Raw genomic sequence first — 8,959 nt, 5'->3', positions numbered from 1 at the left:
GAGAGGACTAGCAAAACGGTGCAATACCAGAAGGTCCTTGCGGAAAAATTGCTCCAAAAATTTTCAGCTGGCAACGCTGGCGGCAGAGTACGTAGTTACTTGGGCAACCGAGGATGGGAGACAAAGGGAACACACAGCAGTTCCAACAGAGGCAAGGCAACACTCTTCAAGGCCCGGGACAGTTTCATGACAGCCCGCCAGCACCCTCACCCTGATGCGCAGCCTAGTGTCACAAAGAGAAAAAAGTTTTGGAAAATGGTGAAGGAATTCATAGCTGATCGTGTCAGTGTCCTTAATGATCCCTCTGTGCCTTACAACTATTAGGTGTCCAAGCTGGACATGAGGCACGAACTGGCGCTCTACATCTTGGAGGTGCTGGCCTGCCCTCCCATGTTTTGTCAGAGTGGGTATTTAGTGCTGCTGGCGGCATAATAACTGATAAGTGCAACTGAAAATGCTGACAGTTCGACTCTTATCAAAACGAACAAGGCCTGGATTGCCCCTGACTTCTCTACTCCAACAGAGGAAAGCGGGCTGAACATAAAGACACTTAAAATGTGGATTTTATGGTGTATTGAATACACTGTATTCCCATGCACCCCTTCCACCACAAAAAGGGTATATGGTTCAATCTTCCTTTTCTCATCCACCTCCTCCTCCTCCTCCATCATATCAACATGCCTATTAGGCTGCCCTCACCCATAATGTTTTAGATGGTCAGCTCAGCAGCAGACCCTCACCCCTAATTTTTTATATCGTCAGATCAGCAGCAGGCACTCGCCCCTAATGTTTTAGATTATCAGCTCAGCAGCAGACCCTCACCTCTAATGTTTTAGAAGGTCAGATCACCAGCAGCCCCTCACCCCTAATGTTTTAGAAGGTCAGATCAGCAGCAGCCCCTCACCACAATTTTTTTAGATGGACAGCTCAGCAGCAGACCCTCACCCCAGATTTTTTAGATGGTCAGATCAGCAGCAGGCCCTCGCCCCTAATGTTTTAGATGGTCAGCTCAGCAGCAGACCCTCACCCCTAATGTTTAAGATGGTCAGATCAGCATCAGACCCTCACCCCTAATTTTTTAGATGGTTAGATCAGCAGCAGACCCTCACCCCTAATGTTTTAGATGGTCATATCAGCAGCAGGCCCTTGCCCCTAATGTTTTAGATAGTCATATCAGCAGCAGGCCCTCGCCCCTAATGTTTTTGAGGGTCACCAGCAGGCCATTAATCATAATTTTTCAAGGGTGTGTATGATGCCCTCCTTTATATGTAATTAAGGGTGTATTGGAGTGCCTTGTAATTTATGGCAGCCCTTTCACTCATTGCATAGGCTTTATGTAGGAGTACCTGAACAATTGTATCACAATGTGAATGAGGCCCTCCTTTATGTGATATACAGGTTGTATCGGAGTGCCTTTTCCTTGTAATTTTTGGCAGCACTTGCACTTTATATACAAGTAAATATACAAGAATGAATGTTTCCTAACAATTTTTCCTCTAAAATCGATTTTATCTTCGGTTTGGTGCGTATTATTGTCAGTCTGTACTACTCTGACAACATCGTTACCAGCAGCGACCTGGGAGTCCAAGATGCATCCAAACATCCTCCCCATGCTGTTCCCGAACAATTTCAGTGGTGTTTTCATCATTTTCTAACCTTTTCTTATGTACCAGACACCCACCCCTCTTCAGAGCAGGGGGTGCCTGGTTTAATGCTCTGGTTCTCCCATTGACTTCCATTGTGCACAGGTAACCATGGTAAAAGATCATGTGACGTACCATGTGATGACCAGAGTGACGTCATACCAGGTCCTTAAACTATAGTTAATGCTCTCCACAGGTCCTATACAGTAAAAGAGTCAGACGGAGATGCCCGGCATCGCGAGCAAGTGGATTAAGGTGAGTTAAATGATTTTTTATTTTTTTTAACCCCCTCCAGCCCTGTTTTACTTAGCATTCTGTATTCAGAATGCTATTATTTTCCCTTATAACCATGTTATAAGGGAAAATAATACTATTTACAGAACACCGATCCCAAGCCCGAACTTCTGTGAAGAAGTTTGGGTTTGGGTACCAAACACGCGCGATTTTTCTCACGCGAGTGCAAAACGCATTACAATGTTTTGCACTCGCGCGGAAAAATCGCGGGTGTTCCCGCAACGCACCCGCACATTTTTCCGCAACGCCCGTGTGAAAGAGGCCTTACTGCTTCTAGCTTGTGGGCCAATAAGAAGGCTGCAATATACTTGACTTTAGGAGTAGTAGCGTTTGCAAATTTTGCTCTATATTCGTTTTTTTTGAATATTCGCTATATTGCTATATATTCTTGTTTTAGAATATTACGAATATTTGAAAAAACTAAGTTATAGCAATATAGAGAATATTCGAAAAAAATCGAATAGAGCAATTTAGCGAATATAGTGATATAATCTTCTTTGTCTAATAGTTGTAAGTTGAAAAATTTGCAATAAAAAATTTGAATCCGAAAATTCAAATTCCGAAAATTCGCATATTACACAATCATTACCTTTCCGATTTTTTGAGTAAAAAAAAAATAATAATTTTCAAATTTGCAAATTTTTGACGAATATTCTACAAAATATTCACGCAATATTGCGAATTCGAATATGACCCCTGCCGCTCATCACTATTACTTAGTAGTCAAACCAGGAATACAGGGAATCAAAGTAAGAATAGGAATGAAACATAATTAATAATCAGACAATGCATGACAGAATGCTTCCCTCTACATAGGTCATCAGGTTTAATGTCATCTTCAGGTGTCGGTAGCCTTAGCAACCTGATAGTGCTGCATGTCTTGAAGTGCAGAGCTGTGGCCTGGACCAGTGGGTGAAAGACAGGAGCTGAAGAATGACTGAGATTTCAGAGTTGGAATTGGATGTGCTTGTTCTATTATTACTCAAAAATAAAATTATTGTTGACATTAAAGGAGTTATCCAACACTAATAAAGTGTCCCAGACCTGCCCGACATAGGGTGGGGGTGATGATCACCTCATCCCCGCTGCTTGATCCTGTCTCTTGGGCTCCTGGGCAGTTCTGTTCATGCATGCGCCGATGGCAACATTCATTAACGGGGGCACACGTGACCGCTGCAGACAAGCACAGGCCACAATAGTGACCTGCTCCCCTTGCGTTACCCGTGACATCACATATGACTCAGAGGCAGCAGGTCACCGCTGCGGCCTGTGATTGGCTGAAGCTATCATGTGTGCCCTCATCGACGGATGTTGTCCTCGGCACACATGAGAGCGGAACTGCCTGCTTGAGAGCCCAAGAGATCGGATCCAGCGACGAGGATCAGATTCATCCTGGATCAGGGACACTATTTTAGTATTGGATAAATCCTTTAAGTGTCATAAATGAAAGATTTCAGAGGAAGGAGATTGCAGAAAGTACAGCATCTTTTACGGTTTATCTATTGTTTGAGGTGACCTTTCAGAACAAGCTGTGATGTGTGTATTCATGGGCAGTATATGGCATCTTTCATCTTCTGTAGGATCTATGTCTCATTCTTGGTTGTTCCTCATTTAGTGGGCATAGAGGAGCTGCTATGATAACTTCCATACCTGACAGAAAGAAACTAGAGGAGATTCTGCTTCTTTATCACTATCTATCATATACAGAGAAGCAGCAGCATCCAGAATCCATCATGAATCTAGGAGCTGTGAGACAGAAGAAGACTCACTTTTAGCTGCAGAGCAGTATGTCTGTGAGTGTCTCTCTGCTTTTCTATTACTCAGCTGTTTCTTCCATTTCCCCTGACAATAGACTTTTTTTTATGGGCAGCGTGTAATCTGATCCTTAGTGAGCTGAAAGTTCATCTTCTATTTCAAGAACAGTTTAGGAAGGATGGGGAAGATGAACATGCTAATTGGTGGGAAAAAGCATTGTTTTCTTATATATTGAAATTATCTTTTATGCATCTGTATAATATATTTATTTAACGTTTGTTTTCATAATAGTCCCTACTTCCGTCAACTAGATCTTTAGGCTATCTTAAGAAACTTATTTGAATAAATTTGTATAGTATTTGCAAAGGACACAATACAGTGTCAAAATATTTTTGGATACTGACTTCACTGTGTACAGTTGCAAAAAAGAATATACAATATTTGATCTATGCTGTTTATTAGCTTAATTCCATTGCATTATGCACACTCCTTTTATTTTGAGATGGGTCAGAGAAGGAAGAGAAAATAAAAACTTGGATGTTTTACCCAAATAGGATGTGTGACTATAGAGAAAACGTGCAAGCTAATTAATTCCTGTGATCCCTGCAGCACTGACACTAATTAAAGCAGACATTCTTTTTCTCTTTCTCTTTTTCTCTCTCTCTCTGCAGTGTGAAAGGAGAGAGATGGCAAGAGCAGCATGAACTTGTATGTTTGAAGAAATTGTGTAAATAGACCTAAAACAAATACCAGGGTACTCTCACCAAACATAAGAATAGATCCCATTATTTATTAGATCACAATAACATCATGATTAAAACATGCAACTAGGAGAGAGAAGCTTTCAATTACATATGAAGTAGAAAAAATATACTGTATAAGGCCGAGTTCACACGAACGTGTGTGACCCGTGCTGCCGTAGGTCTGCCGCATCGGATCGCGGACCCATTCACTTTAATGGGTCCGCGATCTGCCCGTTCTGTAAAAAGATAGGACATGTTCTATCTTTTTGCGGAACGGAAGTACGGGACGCAACCCCACGGAAGCACTCCGTAGTGCTTCCAAGGGTTCCCGTTCCGTGCAGCCGTTCCGCAATTCCGGATTTTCGGACCCATTGAAGTGAATGGGTCCGTATCCGTGATGCGGAATGCACACGGAACTGTGGCCATGTATTACGGCCACGGATCACACACGTTCGTGTAAACTAAGCCTAAGCCTACAATTATTGTGGACCTGATAATACCAGTATTAACATACCCAGGTCTAATTTCCAATGTATATACAAGCCACTAAATAATATAGCTGGAGCCACTAGGGTGATATTATTATTTTTCTTTAAAATAACTGCAAAAATGTTCCTACTTCCCAAAGAGGGGTTATTTTTGGACTGCTCACTAATACCAAGCCACTGCTTCTTCCGATGTCACGCAAAAGTATATAAACACCAGCAGGCATCTGCTCACCCCCCCCAAAAAAAAAAATTAATTAAAAAGTATACAAAATCGGACATTTTGTTGTTAAAGAGGCTGTTTGGTACCACTAGGTACCTTCTGTTTTTGTATAGCCATATATGTTACTATCACTTTAAAATCACTCATTATTTGCTTCTCTAAACCTTACCAAAGCAGCTATATAGTTCTTGCTAAGTGTAAAATGTATGTATACAGTTGCCTTTCATTTACATATTTCATTTTTGTCTAGACTGAAAGACTATACTATTATTATACTATAATTCATACATTCATTACAAATAATATTCAGTATCAATGTATTTGACAAAGCTAGAGTATTATCATTCTTATAAATTATTAGAACAGAAAGTTTGATAGCATTAAATGCTAAATATTTTCTGGGTTGGTTATGGAAATACTAAATATAATTTTCTATGTCTTAATTTACTAGTTCTGTAAAATAATACAGTTCATGGAAAAAAATACTGGATAGGGACATTGTAAAATTTACATTTTATTGATGTTTGTGTGTGGTGCAATGGATTGGTGTGACTTACTTTATGATCTGGACATTATGTTAACTCTCTTGGTTATAGTCGCAATAAACAACTTAATTAGATGAAGAAGGGGTGATACCAGGGACGTGCACAGACAATTTGAAGGGCAGGGGCTTAAGCAAAAAAAAAAAAGGGCACTCATAAGTTCAAAAAATGTTTGTACCACAAAGCTTACTTTTCTAGAAGTCCTACCTTGTTCTCCATGAATTTTTTGATAATGTAATTGTAAACACGACAGAATCCATAAGTAAATGGGGACCCAAACTTTTCGGCACTAAAAAGGCTGTAAAATAGCCCAGGAAAGGGCTAGAGGGCTGCAAAAGGCAGCAAAATGTAGGTAAATCCCCTGCAAACAAATGTGGATAGGGAAATGAATATAAATAAAAATAAAATAAATTAAAATTAACCAATATCAATTGGAGAGAGGTCTCATGGCAGAGAATCAGGATTCATGTCATAGCAGAGAATCAGGCTTCACGTCACCCACCACTGGAACAGGCCATTGTCAGATATTTAGGCCCCGGCACCCAGACAGAGGAGAGAGGTCCCATAGCAGAGAATCAGGCTTCATGTCATAGCAGAGAATCAGGCTTCAAGTCATAGCAGAGAATCAGGCTTCATGTCATAGCAGAAAATTAGGCTTCACGTCACCCACCACTGGAACAGGCCATTGTCAGATATTTAGGCCCCGGCACCCAGACAGAGGAGAGAGGTCCCATAGCAGAGAATCAGGCTTCATGGCATAGCAGAGAATCAGGCTTCACGTCACCCACCACTGGAACAGGCCACTGTCAGATATTTTTAGGCCCCGGCACCCAGTCAAAGGAGAGAGGTCTTATAGCAGAGATTCAGGCTTCATGTCATAGCAGAGAATCATGCTTCATGTCACCCAACACTGGAACAGGCCACTGTCAGATATTTTTAGGCCCCGGCACCCAGACAGAGGAGAGGTTCATTCAAGTTTGGGTTGCCCCGCAATATAATGGTAAAATGAAAATAAAAAAAGGATTGAATGAGGAAGTGCCCAGGAGTAGAATAATATATGGTTAAGGGGAGGTAGTTATAAATGTCTAATCTGCACAAGGGATGGACAGGTCCTGTGGGATCCATGCTTGGTTCATTTTGATGAACGTCAGCTTGTCCACATTGGCTGTAGACAGGTGGCTGCGTTTGTCTGTAATGACGCCCCCTGCCGTGCTGAATACACGTTCAGACAAAACGCTGGCCGCCGGGCAGGCCAGCACCTCCAAGGCATAAAAGGCTAGCTCTGGCCACGTGGACAATTTGGAGACCCAGAAGTTGAATGGGGCCGAACCATCAGTCAGTACGTGGAGGGGTGTGCACAGGTACTGTTCCACCATGTTAGTGAAATGTTGCCTCCTGCTAACACGTTCCGTATCAGGTGGTGGTGCACTTAGCTGTGGCGTGGTGACAAAACTTTTCCACATCTCTGCCATGCTAACCCTGCCCTCAGAGGAGCTGGCCGTGACACAGCTGCGTTGGCGACCTCTTGCTCCTCCTCTGCCTTCGCCTTGGGCTTCCACTTGTTCCCCTGTGACATTTAAGAATGCTCTCAGTAGCGCGTCTACCAACGTGCGCTTGTACTCGTGCATCTTCCTATCACGCTCCAGTGCAGGAAGTAAGGTGGGCACATTGTCTTTGTACTGGGGATCCAGCAGGGTGGCAACCCAGTAGTCCGCACACGTTAAAATGTGGGCAACTCTGCTGTCGTTGCGCAGGCACTGCAGCATGTAGTCGCTCATGTGTGCCAGGCTGCCCAGAGGTAAGGACAAGCTGTCCTCTGTGGGAGGCGTATCGTCATCGTCCTGCGTTTCCCCCCAGCCACGCACCAGTGATGGGCCCGAGCTGCGTTGGGTGCCACCCCACTGTGAACATGCTTCATCCTCATCCTCCTCCACCTCCTCCTCATCCTCGTCCTCCTCGTCCTCCAGTAGTGGGCCCTGTCTGGCCACATTTGTACCTGAGTCACTTCTAAGAGACTGGCCTGAAAGTGCTAAAAATGACCCCTCTTACTCCTCCTCCTCCTCCTCCTGGGCCACCTCCTCTTCCATCATCGCCCTAAGTGTTTTCTCAAGGAGACATAGAAGTGGTATTGTAACGCTGATAACGGCGTCATCGCCACTGGCCATGTTGGTGGAGTACTCGAAACAGCGCAACAGGGTACACAGGTCTCGCATGGAGGCCCAGTCATTGGTGGTGAAGTGGTGCTGTTCCGCAGTGCGACTGACCCGTGCGTGCTGCAGCTGAAACTCCACTATGGCCTGCTGCTGCTCGCACAGTCTGTCCAGCATGTGCAAGGTGGAGTTCCACCTGGTGGGCACGTCGCATATGAGGCGGTGAGCGGGAAGGCCGAAGTTAAGCTGTAGCGCAGACAGGCGAGCAGCGGCAGGATGTGAACGCCGGAAGCGCGCACAGACGGCCCGCACTTTATGCAGCAGCTCTGACATGTCGGGGTAGTTGTGAATGAACTTCTGCACCACCAAATTCAGCACATGCGCCAGGCAAGGGATGTGCGTCAAACCGGCTAGTCCCAGAGCTGCAATGAGATTTCGCCCATTATCGCACACCACCAGGCCGGGCTTGAGGCTCACCGGCAGCAACCACTCGTCGGTCTGTTGTTCTTTACCCCGCCACAACTCCTGTGCGGTGTGGGGCCTGTCCCCCAAACATATGAGTTTCAGAATGGCCTGCTGACGTTTACCCCGGGCTGTGCTGAAGTTGGTGGTGAAGGTGTGTGGCTGACTGGATGAGCAGGTGGAAGAAGAGGAGGAGGAAGCCGAGTAGGAGGAGGAGGCAACAGGAGGCAAAGAATCTTGCCCTGCGATCCTTGGCGGCGGAAGGACGTGTGGCAAACAGCTCTTCGCCTGGGGCCCAGCCGCCACTACATTTACCCAGTGTGCAGTTAGGGAGATATAGCGTCCCTGGCCGTGCTTACTGGTCCACGTATCTGTGGTTAGGTGGACCTTGCCACAGATGGCGTTGCGCAGTGCACACTTGATTTTATCGGATACTTGGTTGTGCAGGGAAGGCACGGCTCTCTTGGAGAAGTAGTGGCAGCTGGGAACAACATACTGTGGGACAGCAAGCGACATGAGCTGTTCGAAGCTGTGTGTGTCCACCAGCCTGAATGACAGCATTTCATAGGCCAGTAGTTTAGAAATGCTGCCATTCAGGGCCAGGGATCGAGGGTGGCTAGGTGGGAATTTACGCTTTCTCTCAAATATTTATGAGATGGAGA

Source organism: Bufo bufo, chromosome 8 (genome assembly GCF_905171765.1).
Source record: "Bufo bufo chromosome 8, aBufBuf1.1, whole genome shotgun sequence".
Lineage (NCBI taxonomy): Eukaryota > Metazoa > Chordata > Amphibia > Anura > Bufonidae > Bufo > Bufo bufo.
This window is presented reverse-complemented; position numbering follows the sequence as displayed.